Consider the following 19,986-nt stretch of genomic DNA (forward strand, 5'->3'; position numbering starts at 1 on the left):
CAGATGATACAAAAATTGGCCGTGTGGTTGATAGTGAGGAAGAAAGCTGTAGACTGCAGGAAGATATCAATGGACTGGTCAGGTGGGCAGAAAAGTGGCAAATGGAATTCAATCCGTAGAAGTGTGAGGTAATGTATTTGGGGAGGGCAAACAAGGCAAGAGAGTACACAATAAATGGAAGGATACTGAGAGGTGTAGTGGAACAAAGGGAACTTGGAGTGCATGTCCACAGATCCCTGAAGGTAGCAGGACAGGTAGATAAGGTGGTTAAAAAGGCATACGGGATACTTTCCTTTATTAGAGGAGGCATAGAATATAAGAACAGGGTGGTTATGCTAGAACTGTATAAAACATTGGTTAAGCCACAGCTTGAGTACTGCGTACAGTTCTGGTCACCACATTACAGGAAAGATGTGATTGCACTAGAGAGGGTACAGAGGAGATTTACAAGGATCTTGCCAGGCTTGGAGAATTTTAGCTATGAGGAAAGATTGGATAGACTGTGGTTGTTTTCTTTGGAACAAAGGAGGCTGAGGGGAGATTTAATTGAGGTATATAAAATTATGACGTGGACTAGGTAGAGTGGATCTATTTCCCTTAGCAGAGGGGTCAGTGACCAGGGGGCATAGATTTAAAGTAATTGTTATAAGGATTAGAGGGGAGCTGAGGAGAAATTTTTTCACCCAGAGGGTAATGGGTGTCTGGAACTCACTGCTTGAAAGGGTGGTAGAGGCAGAAACCTTCAACTCATTTAAAAAGTACTTGGATGTGCACTTGTAACCTACAAGGCTACGGACCAAGTGCTGAAAAGTGGGATTAAGTTGGATAGCTCTTTTTTGGCCGGCAAGGACGCAATGGGCCAAATGGCCACCTTCTGTGCTGTAACTTTCTATGATTCTATGATGAAAGAAAAAAACGGTTGGTAAGCCAAAAAAAGGAAATATTAGATTACAGATGGGTTTTAGGGAGAGTCTTAAGGAAGTGAAGGAGATGGAGAAACGTACAATCTGTTTTTGGCTATCATAATAGTTCTCCATTCCCCCCCTGTCTCTCTGCCTGCCTCTGCTCTATCCTACTTCCAAATTCAGCCTTTGCCTTTGTCGCCTCCCACTGAGTCCACTTCACTGCCTCACAGCCTCGAGCACAACTCTCTCCCCGCCCTAGCCTCAGACTCTGCTGCCCGCCTCCCCCCCAGCTCACCAGGCCAATGTGTGTTGTAGCAGTCACTGGACTCAGCAGTACCAGCCAGGGCCATGACATCAGCAGGAAGACCATCGAGTCGGCACAAAGCTGCAGGCCTTGGGTACACTGCTTCCTCCTGGGCCATGCCCCAGTTCTCCCCCACTACCTCCCCTCCCAGGCCTTAAGACCCTGGACTTTCTTGGCCTCAGCCCTTGCTTCCTCCAGCCTAAGCCTTAGCTCCGAGTTTCTCTCTCACCTATGCATGTTGTACTACTTCTCTGATCTTACTTGCTACAGCCTTTCTAATATTTCTTTTGTCAGTACAATACATTTGGTATATGTATTCAACAACTACAGTACTGCTTTCCTGCATGTCCATCTATATCCTGTGTTGCTACTTCACAGAGTATTCATTCCTCATCTTTTCTGTAAATCTACTGGTCCTTCAGCCAGGTCTCCTGAGTAGTCGACGAAAAGTCCACTTTTTCAGTAACATATTGCCATGCTTAGCACTTCTTTAGCATATTTGGGGGCCATCTCCACCCCACCACCAAAGATCTGCTCAAGTTTCTCCATAACAGAAGTTATCAGGATACGCAGCAGCTTTTGAGTAAATCAGACGTATCTTGATTGCCATTAAGCTATTGTCCACAAAGATTGTGTATTCCATACCCGGATTCACTAACTTTTGGATGCCTAAGCTGGTTAAGTGGCTCATTAACTGCTTACGAAGCATTAAAGGGTCAGGCTGGGTCCAACCTGACCGACAGTTTTTTAAAATTAAAGCCCCATTATAAGGGGAGGAGGGGTGCGGGGTTAGGGTGTCACTTTTATTTTTAATACAAATCAAAATAACCAGCATCAAATAGTTTTATTATTCAAATCGACGATGCACTCCAGTCCTTGCAGTGCCCACCGATGGCGGAAAGCCTCAAGTGTACGGGCAGACACCGCGTGCTCCCTCTCCAGGGCGCTGACTGACAGTAATGGCCTTTTCCAGTCCTGCGCATTCCCCTGTTTGTCCATTGCGATTGGCTGCTAGTTATTTCATTACCGCAAATGAAATCTCATTCTCACAAGCTGCACGTATCAAAGACATGCATTCCTGCAATTTCATTAGTGGGTTGTTAATTATGGTGAAAAGAAAGCTGAAAAATCCAGCCCATAGTGGATTCTTGTGGGAAGGCTGTATTTATGTTGTCTGATCGTGCGGTGGTATCTCAGTGGTAATGGGAGGCCTATTGACACGCATGTGACACATCTTGTTGGTCATGGGTGGTACGCACAAATTTTGGGATCGGTCTTTAGCTTTGTAGAGACACAAATATGGAGTTCTTTCCTCCTCAAAATATGATTCTAAGGAAAAACTAGAAACATTTTTCCTTTTACAGTTACAAAGTATTGTATTTTCTGAGCAGTGCATTGGATTCTGTTGTTTTGTTTGGAAGTCTTTACATTAAAGTGTAAATAATGTTAAATCAATGATATCAAAAAAGTAGTTGCTATTAACTAAGAGGGACTAAAGATAAAACTTCAGAGTAACAGAGAAGCACACAAGATTTGACCTTAAAAGAGAATTGTTCTTTTCAGCGTTAATATTTTCCTTACTCTTTTTTTCTATGAATTCTTCTCCCTCTCTACCTGTTCCTCTGTCTGACTCATGCTGAAGTACAGCTAGAAAGAAGAAAGAAAGCTGGGGTTTATCTTTGCATTCCAGGATGATCGTGGAATAGTGAACAGTTTTGACAGAGGAGAGCATGGTCCGATAGTGCTTGATGAGGTCCAGGCAGATCTGGCGATGAATGGCTAAACTAGTTGTGCGCCATAAACGTTGAAGTCTGCATCGATTGGACTTAAGGGAGTCTCGATGGAGGCCAATCCAGGGGGAACGACCAGGGTGAGAGAGAGTAAGAGTTTTACCGGGGACAAGGGCATCAAAGGTGGAGGTGAGGGTGTGATTGAGCAGATCGGTAGCTGCAGAAATGTCGTGGCGAAAGGAGGGGCAAAGGCTAAACAGTTGGGTGTTTGAAAGTGCTGTTGTAAGTGACTTGGGGGAGAGCTTTTTTTTTATTCGTTCAGGGGATGTGGGCGTCGCTGACGAGGCCAGCATTTATTGCCCATCCCTAATTGCCCCTGAGAAGGTGGTGGTGAGCCGCCTTCTTGAACCACTGCAGTCCATGTGGTGAAGGTTCTCCTACAGTGCTGTTAGGTAGGGAGTTCCAGGGTTTTGACCCAGCGACGATGAAGGAACGGCGATATATTTCCAAGTCGGCATGGTGTGTGACTTGGAGGGGAACGTGCAGGTGGTGTTGTTCCCATGCGCCATTCTGCCCTTGTCCTTCTAGGTGGTAGAGGTCGCGGGTTTGGGAGGTGCTGTCGAAGAAGCCTTGGCGAGTTGCTGCAGTCCATCCTGTGGATGGTACACACTGCAGCCACAGTGCGCCGGTGGTGGAGGGAGTGAATGTTTAGGGTGGTAGATGGGGTGCTAATCAAGCGGGCTGCTTTGTCCTGGATGGTGTCAAGCTTCTTGAGTGTTGTTGGAGCTGCACTCATCCAGGCAAGTGGAGAGTATTCCATCACACTCCTAACTTGTGCCTTGTAGATGGTGGAAAGGCTTTGGGGAGTCAGGAGGTGAGTCACTCGCCACAGAATACCCAGCCTCTGACCTGCTCTCGTAGCCACAGTATTTATATGGCTGGTCCAGTTAAGTTTCTGGTCAATGGTGACGCCCATGAATGTTGATGGTGGGGGATTCGGCGATGTTAATGCCGTTAAATGTCAAGGGGAGGTGGTTAGACTCTCTCTTGTTGGAGATGGTCATTGCCTGGCACTTAACTGGCGCGAATGTCACTTGCCACTTATCAGCCCAAGCCTGAATGTTGTCCAGGTCTTGCTGCATGCGGGCACGGACTGCTTCATTGTCTGAGGGGTTGCGAATGGAACTGAACACTGTGCAATCATCAGCGAACATCCCCATTTCTGACGTTATGATGGAGGGAAGGTCATTGATGAAGCAGCTGAAGATGGTTGGGCTTAGGACACTGCCCTGAGGAACTCCTGCAGCAATGTCCTGGGGCTGAGATGATTGGCCTCCAACAACCACTACCAACTTCCTTTGTGCTAGGTATGACTCCAGCCACTGGAGAGTTTTCCCCCTGATTCCCATTGACTTCAATTTTACTCGGGCTCCTTGGTGCCACACTCGGTCAAATGCTGCCTTGATGTCAAGGGAAGTCACTCTCACCTCACCTCTGTAATTCAGCTCTTTTGTCCATGTTTGGACCAAGGCTGAAATGAGGTCTGGAGCTGAGTGGTCCTGGCGGAACCTAAACTGAGCATCATTGAGCAGGTTATTGGTGAGTAAGTGCTGCTTGATAGCACTGTCGACGACACCTTCCATCACTTTGCTGATGATTGAGAGTAGACTGATGGGGCGCCTCATTTTTAGGTACGCCTGGTGCTGCTCCTGGCATGCTCTTCTACACTCCTCATTGAACCAGGGTTGATCCCCTGGCTTGTTGGTAATGACAGAGTGAGGAATATGCCGGGCCATGAGGTTACAGATTGTGCTGGAATACAATTCTGCTGCTGCTGATGGCCCACAGCGCCTCATGGATGCGCAGTTTTGAGCTGCTAGATCTGTTCTGAATTTATCCCATTTAGAACGGAGATAGTGCTACACAACACGTTGGATGGTGTCCTCAGTGCGAAGACGGGACTTCGTCTCCACGAGGACTGTGCGTTGGTCACTCCTACCAACACTGTCATGGACAGATGCATCTGCGACAGGTAGATTGGTGAGGATGAGGTCAAGAAGGTTTTTCTCTCATGTTGGTTCGCTCACCACCTGCCGCAGGCCCAGTCTGGCAGCTATGTCCTTCAGGACTCGGCCAGCTTGGTCAGTAGTGGTGCTACTGAGTCACTCTTGGTGATGGACATTGAAGTCCCCCACCCAGAGTACATTCTGTGTCCTTGCTACCCTTAGTGCTTCCTCCAAGTGGTGCTCAACATGGAGGAGGACTGATTCATCAGCTGAGGGAGGGCAGCAGGTGGTAATCAGCAGGAGGTTTCCTTGCCCATGTTTGATCTGATGCTATGAAGTTTCATGGGGTCCAGAGTCAATGTTGAGGACTCCCAGGGTCACTCCCTCCTGACTGTATATCACTGTACCACCACCTCTGGTGGGTCTGTCCCGCCGGTGGGACAGGACATACCCAGGGATGGGGTTGGAAGAGTCTGGGATGTTGGCTGAAAGGTATGATTCTGTGAGTATGGCTATGTCAGGCTGTTGCTTGACTAGTCTGTGGGACAGTTCTCCCAATTTTGGCACAAGTTCCCAGTTGTTAGTGAGGAGGACTTTGCAGGGTCGACTGGGCTTGGTTTGCCTTTGTCGTGTCCGGTGCCTAGTGGTCCGATGGCGGGTGGTCCGTCCGGTTTTATTCTTATTATGACTTTTTTTAGCGCGATTGTACAACTGAGTGGTTTGCTAGGCCATTTCAGAGGGCGATTAAGAATCAACCACATTGCTGTGGGTCTGGAGTCACATATAGGCCAGACCGGATAAGGACGGCAGATTTCCTTTCCTAAAGGACATTAGTGAACCAGTTGGGTTTTTACGACAATCTAGTAGTTTCATGGCCACCATTACTGATACTGGTATTTTTAATTCCAGATTCCAGATTCTAGGGGTGGACAGTGGAAGTGGGGTTGGAAAGGAGAGGGGTATATGAGTGGTGAGGAATACAAGGAAGTGATCAGAGATAGCCTTGTCTGTGATTGGGATGATGGGAATAGGAGCAATGAAATAATGACCAGATAATCTGTTTTAGGTGATGTTTGAGGAATATTGTTGGCCATGACACTGGGAGAACTCTCTGCTCTTTTTCAAATAGCACCTTTACATTCAGCTGAGCAGGCAAACAGGGTCTCGGTTTAACGCCTCATCTGAAAGACGGTGTCTCTGACAATGCAACACTCCTTCAGTACTACATTGATATGTCAGCCTGGATTATGTGCTCAAGTCTCCATAGTTGGTCTTGAAACCAAGACCTTCTGAATCAGAGGCAAGAGCACTACCACGAAGGCAAGGCCGACTCTTTGAATGCTGAATAAGTGTTGAGCAACAATGGACAAATAGTTGAAGTTAATTACACCATTGGTTGAATGACCTGTCAGTTAAAATTTTGACTAATGGGCAATTAAATGTCTCTGCTTCTAACACGTTAGAGTTGATGAACCAATCAGTTGACCAGCTCCCCACACCCTTTCTAAGCCTGTGGGTTTAGCAGCTATGTGATTTGTTGGTTGATTGAGCTGCAGGCAGAAACAGGTGAAGAGGCCAGGCCAACAAATTTATTTTTCTTGCTGTCATAGTGATTAGCAGAGGGAGCCCTATTTCCCCCAGTGCTGGGCATTGTTGTACCCCCTACTGCTGCTCCAGAGAGATCTATTGCCCGAGCAGAAACTGGTGATTGAACCTCCCTGGTCTGCATGGGTCAGATACTTGCTGCATAAACTCACGGAGACACCAGAGGAGTTTTAGAATAGCAGAATTTCCAATATTAGCCCACTGGGGAGAAAGCTTTTAAAAGTATACTAATGTTTTCTATATAATGTCTCTATGTATGATTTGGAATGAAAATATAGTGATGAATACGCAAAACTAGATGTAGAAAAATGTTTACAATTATAGAAGGTTAATTTATAGTATTCTAGGATAACCTTTATATAAATGTAATCTTGTAATGCTTTAATTTTATTGATTAAAAAGCTGCTTGATTTTTTTTCTTGCAGAGTGACAGATGATGACTGCTTCTCCCCCTCTGGTTTTCCCAGTGAATCTTCCTGAGCAACATGTGGATCACCAAAGCATCAGCTCTCACCTCTCTCCATCTGCAATGTTTTAAAGAGAGCAATGCCGTTATAACATGAACTTTGGGACTCTTAAAAGATTAGGACGGCAAAGGAAGTTCATTTTATGAGAGGAGTCATGTTATCATTCCATGCAGAAGCTTTACTACAGGTTTGCACTGATGCTGTTTTATTTATAACAACCATGTTTAATAGCAAATTATGGACTGTCACTTTAAATTAAGGCAGCATGTCCTCAGGATATGTTTTAAAAACACAAAATTGGGGAAAAATTCCCCACTAAAAATGATATGTACAAGTGTTATATCTGTGAAACAGAAGGATAGATTAATGTTTCAGGTTTAGACCCCTCATCAAATCTTTTGCTCTCCCCTCAACATTATTTAGGGGGCTTTTATCTGTCAGTTTTCAGTTTTGAGGAAGGGTCCACATCTGAAATGTTGACCTGTCTGTTCGTCCCACAGTTTCTGACTGATATTTTCAGCACTTGCAGTTTTTCAAAAAAAATTGTCCATACAAAGCTGTTGTGACTTATTGGTGTCAGCTGTGGTTCAGTTGGTAGTACTCTCGCCTTTGAGTCAGAAAGTTTTGGGTTCAAGCCCTACTCCAGGGACTTGAGCACAAAATCCAGGCTGACATTCCAGTGCAGTACTGAGGTGCCGTCTTTCGGATGAGATGTTAAACCGAGGCCCCATCTACCCTCTCAGGTGTGCAGAGAAGATCCCATGGCACTATTTCGAAGAAGAGCAGGGGAGTTCTCCCAGTTTCCTGTCCAATATTTAAACTTCAACCAACATCACTAAAGCAGATTATCCGGTCATTATCACATTGCTGTTTGCGGGACCTTGCTGTGTGCAAATCGCCTGCCGTAATGCCTACATTACAACAGTGACTACACTTCAAAAGTACTTCATTGTTTCACTGTTCCTGCACCCCCTTTAAAATTGTACCATTTAGTTTATATTGCCTCTCCTCATTCTTCCTTCCAAAATACATCACTTCAGACTTCTGTGTTTAAATGTCATTTGTCCTGTGTCTGCCCATTTCACCAGTCTGTCTATGTCCTCCTGAAGTCTGTTACTATCGTCCTCACTGTTTCCAAGTGTCACCTGCAAACTTTGAAATTATGCCCCCGATACTCAAGTCCAGGTCATTAATATATATCAATATTTCGCAATCAATCTGTTTATTGTTCAATCACATCACTGCAATTTATCATTACTGTGACTTGAAACACAATTGATTAATTTATACATTCGTTTCAAACAAAATGTAATTGAACTTGTATAACTACTAGTTGGTTTTCCATGGTGTTCCACATGGGGAATTAGGATTTTTATTTCTTTAAATAAAGCTGTGTTAGCCTTTGCTCAGTGGTAGCCCTGAGTCAGAAGGTTGTGGGTTCAAGCTTGACTCCAGAGACTTGAGTACAAAATCTAGGCTGACACCAGTACTGAGGGAGTGCTGCACTATTGGAGGAGCCGTATTTCGGATGACATGTTAAACCAAGGCCCCATCTGCCCTCTCCAATGGATGTAAAAGATCCCATGACGCTATTTTGAAGAAAAGCTGGGGAGTTCTCCCCGGTGTCCTGACTAATATTTATTCCACAACCAACATCACTAAAAACAGGTAATCTAGTTATTATCACATTGCTGTTTGTGGGACCTTGCTGTGCACAAATTTGCTGCCGCGTTTCCTACATTACAACAATGACTACACTTAATTGGATGTAAATCACTTTGGGCCATCCTGAGGTCATGAAAGGCACTATATAAATGCAAGTTCGTTCTTCTTTCTTTCTTTTAAATTGTTCGATTTGGATTTTTTTTTTATTAGTTCATGGGATGTGGGCGTCGCTGGCAAGGCCAGCATATATTGCCCATCCCTAATTGCCCTTGAGAAGGTGGTGGTGAGCCGCCGCCTTGAACTGCTGCAGTCCTTGTGGTGAAGGTTCTCCCACAGTGCTGTTAGGAAGGGAGTTCCAGATATTGACCCAGCGACAATGAAGGAACGGCGATATATTTCCAAGTCGAGATGGTGTATGACTTGGAGGGGAATGTGCAGGTGGTGTTGTTCCCATGTGCCTGCTGCCCTTGTCCTGCTAGGTGGTGGAGGTCGCGGGTTTGGGAGGTGCTGTCGAAGAAGCCTTGGCGAGTTGCTGCAGTGCATCCTGTGGATTATACACACTGCAGCCATGGTGTGCCGGTGGTGAAGGGAGTGAATGTTTAGGGTGGTGGATGGGGTGCCAATCAAGCGGGCTGCTTTGTCCTGGATGGAGCAGCTTCTTGAGTGTTGTTGGAGCTGCACTCATCCAGGCAAGTGGAGGGTATTCCATCACACTCCTGACTTGTGCCTTGTAGATGGTGGAAAGGCTTTGGGGAGTCGGGAGGTGAGTCACTCACCGCGGAATACTCTGCCTTTGACCTGCTCTTTTAGCCACAGTATTTATATGGCTGGTCCAGTTAAGTTTCTGGTCAATGATGACCCCCAGGATATTGATGGTGGGGGATTTGGCGATGGTAACGCCGTTGAATGTCAAGGGGAGGTGGTTAGACTCTCTCTTGTTGGAGATGGTCATTGCCTGGCACTTGTCTGGCGTGAATGTTACTTGCCACTTATGAGCCCAAGCCTGAATGTTGTCCAGGTCTTGCTGTATGCGGGCACGGACTGCTTCATTATCTGAGGGGTTGCGAATGGTACTGAACACTGTGCAATCATCAGCAAACATCCCCATTTCTGACCTTATGATGAAGGGAAGGTCATTGATGAAGCAGCTGAAGATGGTTGGGCTTAGGACACTGCTCTGAGGAACTCCTGCAGCAATGTCCTGGAGCTGAGATGATTGGCCTCCAACAACCACTACCATCTTCCTTTGTGCTAGGTATGACTCCAGCCACTGGAGAGTTTTCCCCCTGATTCCCATTGACTTCAATTTTACTAGGGCTCCTTGGTGCCACACTTGGTCAAATGCTGCCATGATGTCAAGGGCAGTCACTCACCTCACCTTGATGCTGGCCTTTGTCACTCAATTTTTTTTTCAATATAAAAAGCAAAGAAACAAAGCTTCACTTGACAGAAAAATTATGTAATATATTTGAAAATCTGGAGGAACAAAACGATAGCAGCAGAGCTGGGGGAGGAATTTTAGAAATTTGCTCTGTAGAGCCACATAGTTGTTGGAGCCTGCAGCTATATCATGATAGTTGACATAGCAAAATTGAATGAGCAATGTTGACATACCAGTTTATAATGGGAGAAGTTGGCACAAGAGTGTGATCAAAAATTGTGACCACAGGAAATAAGGTTTATGGACAGAAAATGTGTCCTATATAAGATTTTTGAGACAAGCAGATATTGAGAACATAAAAACTGTATTGCATGCTTAATAAAATGTTAGTCCAGCTTCTAAACAATGGGAAGTACCACAGGGGTTGATCAGCAATTGGTCAATGGTTATATCATTGAGGAAGCATCTTCAAATATCAATATAAAAGGTCTCCTTTGTTTCCAGTCAATATAGGTGGAGTCCCGATTGCGGGTTAATTAAATCAGTAAAGATTGTTAGTCCATGCACAGATCTAGACAAAAGAGAGAGACCACTGTCATGTTAGATACGGAGAGAGTCAGGTTGGTTATTGCCTATTATAGAGGAAGATGTGACCTGTTAGCTTGAGATTAGCTGGCTTGAAAGCGAGTTTGAATTGAGTGCAGGCAAAGTTGTGTTTATTTTCATGGTACAGGGAGCAGTAGGAAATAGATAAATATACTGTGAAAACTGTATTCTGTTCATTCATGTATTTTTTGTAAAATGCACCATATTGTTGGTTTACAATTGTGCCACATCTCACTAGGGTGCTTTTCAGTCCCCTTTCCAGAAGGACAGCAGTACGCATGTGGCAGCACTTGGGAGATCACCATGTCCGGTACATGCATAAAAGGTTCTATGTTATAACCCCTACATCGTGTTTTCATTTAACTAGATATTGAGCAGTAAAAGGTGAACTCCAGATTGTAGAGCATATGGAGCCACCTTATTGGAATGATTGAGGATGCTGAACCCAAGGGACCATCTAGTATAAGACTTATGAAATTTGTAACACTTCTCATAATTCAAATAATTCCCCAACAAAGCCTGTGTATGTTTTGAATTAGGAGTCCACCTTTTATCGCCCAATATAGAGAATCATAGTATGATCCAGCACAGAAGGCCGTTCAGCCCATCATGCCCGTGCCGGATCTTTGAAAGGACTATTCAATTAGTCCCATTTCCCTGCCCTTTCCCCATAGCCCTGCAATATTCTCTTTTGAAAGTTATTATTGAATCTGCTTCCATCCCCCTTTCAGGCAGTGCATTCCAGGTCATCACAACTCACTGCATAAAAAAGAAATTCTCCTCATCTCGCCGCTGGTTCTTTGGCCAATTACCTTAAATCTGTGTCCTCTGGTCACTGACCCTTCTGCCACTGGAAACAGTTTCTCCTTATTTACCCTATCAAAACCCTTCATGATTTTGGACACCTCTATTAAAACTCCCCTTAACCTTCTCTGTTCTCTAGGGAGAACAACCCCAGCTTCTCCAGTCTCTCGACATAACTGTGGTCCTGCATCCCTGGTACCATTCTAGTAAATCTCATCTGCACCCTCTCTAAGGCCTTGACATCCTTCTTAAAGTGTGGTGTCCAGAATTGGACACAATGTTGCAGCTGGGGTCTCACCAGTGATTTATAAAGGTTTATCATAACATTCTTGCTTTTGTACTGCTTCTGTTTATAAAGCTAAGGATACCGTATGCATTTTTAACAGCCTTCTCAACTGCCACCTTCAAAGATTTGTGTACGTACTCCTCCGGGTCTCTCTGTTCCTGTGCCCCCTTTTAAAATTGTAGCGTTTTGTTCATATTGCCTCTCCTCATTGTTCCTACCATATTGCATCACTTCACATTTCTCTGCATTAAATTGCAGCTGCCATGTGTCTGCCCATTTCACCAGTCTGTCTACGTCCTCCTGAAGCCTGTTACTATCCTCCTCATTGTTTACTACATTTCCGAGTTTAATGTCACCTACAAACTTAACCCAGGGCCAGGGATCATAATTTTTCTTTCCTAAAAATTTATTTTTCTGACTCTGGGAGTTGGCTAGTCTACCTTACCTTTTCCTGTTAAAGTTTCCAATCAATTCAACTACCTTCTATTATCTCAATGATCAGATTAAGACCAACGACACGCTGGAGAAATCTCTTCAGACCAGACAGCACTTACTGAAGGAGCTTCCACTCCATGTACTGCCTCTAACATTGGGGTCCGTTGCTTCTCCACTGGTGCATTCTCCAATTAAAGATATTCCTGCAGTCAGTACTGACTGGGGATTGGTACTGACTCTGTTGTCTTTGGGCTGCTCTCTCCCAGCACTTGACTTTCCGATGCTGATGAGAATCTCTTCACAGAGCACACACAAGGAATTATTTTCACTACATTGGATATTCTTATAAAGACGCAACAGTCTAGAAATTTGGGGGGCGCAGGGGTCAATCCCTTCAAGGACCGCCTATAAGGCCTGGTTTTCCTGAGTGCAGCCAGTGCTGGCTGCCTCAGGACAAACCAATCTTGCAGTGGGGGCCTCAGATGGGGGTTGGGCCCCTTACTTGTATATGCAAAGGGCCTAAAACTTGTTTCAGGCTTAGATACTGCACGCCGATTTTTTTGATCACTGAGAAACCATCCTTAGAAAGAAAGAAAGACTTTCATTTATATAGCGCATTTCATAATCTCATAATCAAAGCGCTTCAATAAATTACTTTCCTACAACCCTCCAAGAACTCTGCACTCCTCCAACTCTGGCCTCTTGTGCGTCCCCCCAACTTCCTTTGCGGCCGTGCCTTCAGCCGTCTAGATCATCAGCTCTGGAATTCCCTCCACAAATCTTTCCATCTCTCTCTTTCCTCCTTTAAAACCTACCTCTTTGACCAAGCTTTTTGACCTGTCCTAATGTCTCCTTTGGCTCGGTGTCAATCCTTGTCTGATTACTCTCCTGCGAAGCGCCTTGGGATGTTTTATTATTTTGAAGGCGCCATATAAATGCAAGTTGTTGTAAAACATGGTCACTGTTGTAATGTAAGGAAACGCAGCATCCAATTTGTGCACAGCAAGGTCCCACAAACAGCAATGAGATAAATGACCAATTAAAATGTTGTGGCATTGCTTGATGGATAAATATTGACCAGAACACCAGGACAACTCCCCAGCTCTTCTTTAAATAATTTTATTTTTTATTCGTTCATGGGATGTGGGCGTCGCTGGCAAGGTCAGCATTTATAGCCCATCCCTAATTGCCCTTGAGAAGGTGGTGGTGAGCCGCCGCCTTGAACTGCTGCAGTCCGAGTGGTGAAGGTTCTCCCACAGTGCTGTTAGGTAGGGAGCTCCAGGATTTTGACCCAGTGACGATGAAGGAACGGCGATATATTTCCAAATCTGGATGGTGTGTGACTTGGAGGGGAACGTGCAGGTGGTGTTGTTCCCATGTGCCTTCTGCACATATCCTTCCAGGTGGTAGAGGTCGCGGGTTTGGGAGGTGCTGACGAAGAAACCTTGGCGAGTTGCTGCAGTGCATCCTGTGGATGGTACACACTGCAGCCACGGTGCGACGGTGGTGAAGGGAGTGAATGTTTAGGGTGGTCGATGGGGTGCCAATCAAGCGGGCTGCTTTGTCCTGGATGGTGTTAAGCTTCTTGAGTGTTGTTGGAGCTGCACTCATCCAGGCAAGTGGAGAGTATTCCATCACACTCCTGACTTGTGTCTTGTAGATGGTGGAAAGGCTTTGGGGAGTCAGGAGATGAGTCACTCGCCGCAGAATACCCAGCCTCTGACCTGCTCTTGTAGCCACAGTATTTATGTGGCTGGTCCAGTTAAGTTTCTGGTTAATGGTGACCCCCAGGATGTTGATGCTGGGGGATTCGGCGATGGTAATGCCGTTGAATGTCAAGGGGAGGTGGTTAGACTCTCTCTTGTTGGAGATGGTCATTGCCTGGCACTTGTCTGGCGCGAATGTTACTTGCCACTTATCAGCCCAAGCCTGGATGTTGTCCAGGTCTTGCTGCATGCGGGCACGCACTGCTTCATTATCTGAGGGGTTGCGAATGGAACTGAACACTGTGCAATCATCAGCGAACATCCCCATTTCTGACCTTATGATGGAGGGAAGGTCATTGATGAAGCAGCTGAAGATGGTTGGGCCTAGGACACTGCCGTGAGGAACTCCTGCAGCAATGTCCTGGGGCTGAGATGATGGGCCTCCAACAACCACTACCATCTTCCTTTGTGCTAGGTATGACTCCAGCCACTGGAGAGTTTTCCCCCGATTCCCATTGACTTCAATTATAATGCCATGGGATCGTTTACATCCACCTGAGAGGGCAGATAGGATCTAGGTTTCACGTCTCATCCAAAAGACGGCATCTCTGACAATGCAGCACTCCCTCAGTACTGCTCTGAAATATCAGGCTTGATTAGGTGCTGAAGTCCAGAGACTTCGCCCTCCTGGTTACCTTAGAATGGAAGCATGTTGAGAGCAACCTGGCAACTTAACATTGCCTTGTATGATGCAGAGTTTCTGATTACTCACTGGCTGATGGAGCAGGCCCCTTTTGGCTATTATGTTGTTATATTTAGGGGCCTGGATGGTGACATGGGTGCCACTGATCGCTCCCGGGACTTTGGAGAATCCATCAATGTGATGAAACTAAAACATTGTCTGGGAACTGAACAGGAGACCTTAGTGATCACCACATTGCTATCATGCAATGCACAAAGCTCTTAAGAAGAAGCTTGCCAATATTAACGTGGTGAGTGGGGAGAGACACTGCCAACTTGCACCCAGAAGAGAGGATTTTTAACTGGGTTGGCTCCCTTCGCCAGTCATATGGATACACATTTCAAAGAAGCAGACATACCAAAGCAACACAGAACAAGATGATAAGAGGCAAACTTTGAGGTGCCTGGCTTCGATGCAGAGTTTCACTCAATGGGAGGTCAGTTGGTGCATCAGATTTGTGCAGCATCAGCAACTTGGGTTACCAACTCTGTTTGGACGTATTCCCGGAGGTTTCATCACATGAACTCCCATTTCCCTCTGCTCCGCTGCCACCATTGGTCTACCAACACGTCCATCCTTGCTGCGCTCCCCCTTCCCATGGCAAATTGAGAAGCGAGCAGACTCTTCATTACCCCACTGGATGATTCTCAACTTCAGTCAAACAGCTTTTTCCCCTCTCCAGTATTTTTTTATAATTTAATAAGCAAAAGTGCTCAAAGAAAATTTTAAAAAGCGCACTTTTTTTTAATGTCCTGATCATTTTTCTCCAGGATTGCTCGCAGTAGTGTCCTGGAGATCAATCTTCAATTCCTGGAGACTCCAGGATAATCCTGGAGGGTTGGAAACCCGACCAGCAACTAATGGGCTGGGAAGCTGCGTCCAAGTCCGATGCTGGAAGTGGGGCAAGATTATTTATATGTTGGGAGGTAGCTGGCATTGTTTGTGAAGTTATTTTTAATTATAATATTTTATCTCACGGGAACAGGAGTTCTGGCCTACAGTGTATGGAGGCGGCAATCCAGGCCATTAGTGCTGGTGAAGGATTGGGACCTTCTGGTGCATTAGCTATTGGATTTGGATAGGCACGGGTGGAAGGAGATGGATGCTGAGGGGATAGGAGAGTGAGAGGATGCATGATGAGGGGAGGGGGAAGCATCCTTGGTAAGGGGTGAATGAAATGTGATGAAAAGGGGAGCAAAGTGGATGACAAATTAAGTGAACAGGAAAGGGGAAATATAGGGAAGGAGGTAAACGCATGGCAGTAAAAGGGAAGGAGGAAATGCATGGTAATTGAAGGGGCAGACGCTGGGAGCAGTGCTGGTGGGGGGGGGAAATGGGGAAGATGGAAGAAGCTGGCAGTGGCCTTTGGGTTGGAGGAAGGAGAGTGCCAATATTAACATGGTAAGTGGGGAGAGAGACTACCAACTTGTACTGCGGAGAGAAGAAGTTTAACTAGGTTGGAGAGGGAGAAGAATGTCAGGTTAAATTGACAAGGGAGAGAAGGAAGTTTCCTCTATTGACTAAAGGATCCCATTTATCTCAAATGCTTGTAAATTTGACATGTCAATATCATGCTATGCCTGACCTTGTGTACACTTTTTAATTGGCTCAACACTGCTGATACAGTGAATAAGATATTAATAATGTCCTCACTTTGCCTTTGTCCTCACATTATTTAATGATTCAAGAGCAGAGTCTAGGAACATTAGGAACAGGAGGAGGCCATTCAGTCCCTTGGGCTTGTTCAGCCATTCAATTAGATCATGGCTGATCTGCACGTCAGCTCCATTTTTCCCGTCTTTGCACCATATCCGTTGATACCCTTACCCAACAAAGCTGATGTATTGTCCCGACAATCTGATTCATAGAATTTATCTCCAAAACTTATCAGGTCTAAAAAAGAAAATCTGTGATAGAATCAAAGAAATCCTGAAAAAAGGAGTAGGATTGTAAATGTTGTACTAATAAAAAGGAAAAAGCAACACAGCAGTATGATATCTCTTTTTGTGCTCTGTGAATAAACTGAATTCAAAGAAGAGGATGGAAGGCAAAGGAAATTATTTAAATTCTTAATACGTCAAAAAGAGAAGCACAAACCTAGGAACCACAGGTGTGACCCAGAGCTCCCAGTGCGGACCATGGATCAGAGAATCATGGTTACGTATTTAAATCCTATCTCCGACTCACATTGTCTGGGAGCATGGTCATGAATTTGCTCCTTTTTCACACAAGAGGTAGTGGAAATCTGGAACTCTCTCCCCAGAAAGCTTGTGGATGCAGGGTCAATTGAAATTTTGAAGACTGAGAGTGATAGATTTTTATTAGGTAAGGGTTTCAAGAGATATGGATCAAAAGCGGGTAAATCGAGTTGAGGAACAGATCAGCCATGATCTAATTGAATGGCAGAGCAGGCTCAATAGGGGAGATGAGAATTTTTTTTTAACGCAGCAAGTTGTTATGATCTGGAAATGCACTGCCTGAAAGGGTGATGGAAACAGACTCCGTAGTAACTTTCAAAAGGCAATGTATACTTGATGAGGAAAGATGAGCAGGGCTATGGGGAAAGAGCAGGAGTGGGACTAATTGGATAGCTCTTTCACAGGCATGAAGGGCTGAATCGCCTCCTTCTGTGCAGTATGATTCTAAGAAGAATCAAGGCCAGGGATCCAGGTTGATTTTCACCTCCCTAACCCAAGGTTGCTGAGGCCATTTGTAACACCCATACTAAGGTCAACTAACTTGGCACTGATCATTACATGCTGCCTTTTGCAGGACAGCACTGCTATTTAACAAATTTGTTGTGGCTCACTCTCGAGGTCAGCTTCCTTGGCAGCCACTGCGTACTGGGTTACGTAAGGATTAATTTCATTCATCACACAATAGTCTGAAGGCTGCAAACAGCCGAGCTCGCGTGTTTTCTGAGAAGGTTAACTATGGAGCAAAACTATTGTGGGAAATGGGAATGCAATAACTGCAGTCTGTAGAACTGTCTGTGCAGCAGTTACCCAAGAGAATCAACTTTATTAAATAGTCTTCCAGTGTAACATGTAAAAGGAAATCCGAATAATATTGTGGACTCAGGGATAATGTCTGGTGTACCTTGACTAATACATCATTATATTTTTTAAGTTCAATTATTTTTTTGACTTAATATATATGTTGAACAAAAATGTTGCAAGCCTGTATTCATTTTTTAAAAATAAATGTTTTATATTTATTGTTTTGTTACTTTGGCAAATTCTTAATCTGTTCAAGTGATGCACAGTCCCCAGAATCAGGGTTGAAATCAAATGATACGATCCAAATAGTAGGAGGGGAAGAAAGCCAACTTTATTGGGTATGTGGGGAACTTTAGTGAATTCTGTCCCCACTGCAAATAAAAAGAAAGAGAATATCCCTTTGATGTTTATCAAACTGAAAGTAGAGGAAGGGGTGAGGAGAGGATTTTCCAACAAGTGTTCCTCATTACAGTAAAGAAAGAAATTGTATTTATAAAGCGCCTTTCACAACCTCAGGATATCACAAAGCCCTTTACAACCAATAAAGTACTTTTGAAGTGTAGTCACTGTTGTAATGTAGGAAACGTGGCGGCCAATTTGCATTTGGCAAGATTCCATAAACAGCAATGTGATATTGACCAGATAATCTGTTTTTAGTGATGTTGGTTGAGGGATAAATATTTGCCAGGACACTGGGGAGAACTTCCCTGCTCTTCTTCAAAATAGTGCCATGGGATCTTTTACGTCCACCTGAGGGGACAGGCAGGACCTTGGTTCAGGAGCAGCAGAGCGTCGCATGACCTGGTCATCCCATAGGGGTCTCGCGATTAGGAATGGAAGGCCTAAGCTTTCCTTCTTGGGCCTGGAGAACTCCTGAAAAATAAATTTAAAAGTCTTACATTTTTGGGCCTTTTCTGGCCCCACAACACTTCACCATTGGGTTGGCCTGGCCACCAAGTTAAAATTGCAGCCTGGTCCTTATGATGTTATCAGGAGCCAATATGGATGTGTTTTTAAAAGAAAGGCTCCGCCGACTTTGGTCTGGTCTTCTTGTTGCCTGATTTGTTGAGCAGGTTGAAACTGCAATCGCTCGGTTCCCGGTGGTTTCAGGGCGGATAAGTAACCTGGGCGATTTTAACTGCCCACGCGCAAGGTCTCCGCCAAGTGGGTTAAAATCACCCTTTTTTTTTGTCAGCTGAGCTCAGTATATAGCACCCATGCCTCTGAGTCAGAAATTCTTGGGTTCAAGCTCGAATGCACAGCTTGAGTACATAATCTAAGCTAACACTTGAGTGGAGTACTGAGGGAGTGATACATTGGCCACGATTTTATCTGTTGTTTATTCGTTTATGGGATGTGCACGTTGCTAGCGAGGCCAGCATTTATTGCCCATCCCTAATTGCCCTTGAGAAGGTGGTGGTGAGCCGCCGCCTTGAACCGCTGCAGTCTCCCACAGTGCTGGTAAGAAGGGAGTTCCAGGATTTTGACCCAGCGACGATGAAGGAATGGCGATATTTTTCCAAGTCGGGATGGTGTGTGACTTAAAGGGGAACGTGCAGGTGGTGTTGTTCCCATGTGCCTGCTGCCCTTGTCCTGCTAGGTGGTAGAGGTTGCGGGTTTGGGAGGTGCTGTCGAAGAAGCCTTGGTGAGTTGCTACAGTGCATCCTGTGGATGGTACACACTGCAGCCACAGTGCGCCGGTGGTGAAGGGAGTGAATGTTTAGGGTAGTGGATGGGGTGCCAATCAAGCGGGCTGCCTTGTCCTGGATGGTGTCGAGCTTCTTGAGTGTTGTTGGAGCTACACTCATCCAGGCAAGTGGAGAGTATTCCATCACACTCTTGACTTGTGCCTTGTAGATGGTGGACAGGCTTTGGGGAGTTAGGAGGTGAGTCACTCGCCACAGAATACCCAGCCTCTGACCTGCTCTTGTAGCCACAGTATTTATGTGGCTGGTCCAGTTAAGTTTCTGGTCAATGGTGACCCCCAGGATATTGATGGTGGAGGATTCGGCGATGGTAATGCCATTGAATGTCAAGGAGAGGTGGTTAGACACTCTCTTGTTGGAGATGGTCATTGCCTGGCACTTGTCTGGCGCGAATGTTACTTGCCACTTATCAGCCCAAGCCTGGATATTGTCCAGGTCTCGCTGCATGCAGGCACGGACTGCTTCATTATCTGAGGGGTTGCGAATGGAACTGAACACTGTGCAATCATCAGCTAACATCCCCATTTCTGACCTTATGGTGGAGGGAAGGTCATTGGTGAAACAGCTGAAGATGGGTTGGGCCTAGGACACTGCCCTGAGGAACTCCTGCAGCAATGCCCTGGGGCTGAGATGATTGGC

This window comes from Heptranchias perlo, chromosome 11, assembly GCF_035084215.1.
Source record: "Heptranchias perlo isolate sHepPer1 chromosome 11, sHepPer1.hap1, whole genome shotgun sequence".
NCBI lineage: Eukaryota > Metazoa > Chordata > Chondrichthyes > Hexanchiformes > Hexanchidae > Heptranchias > Heptranchias perlo.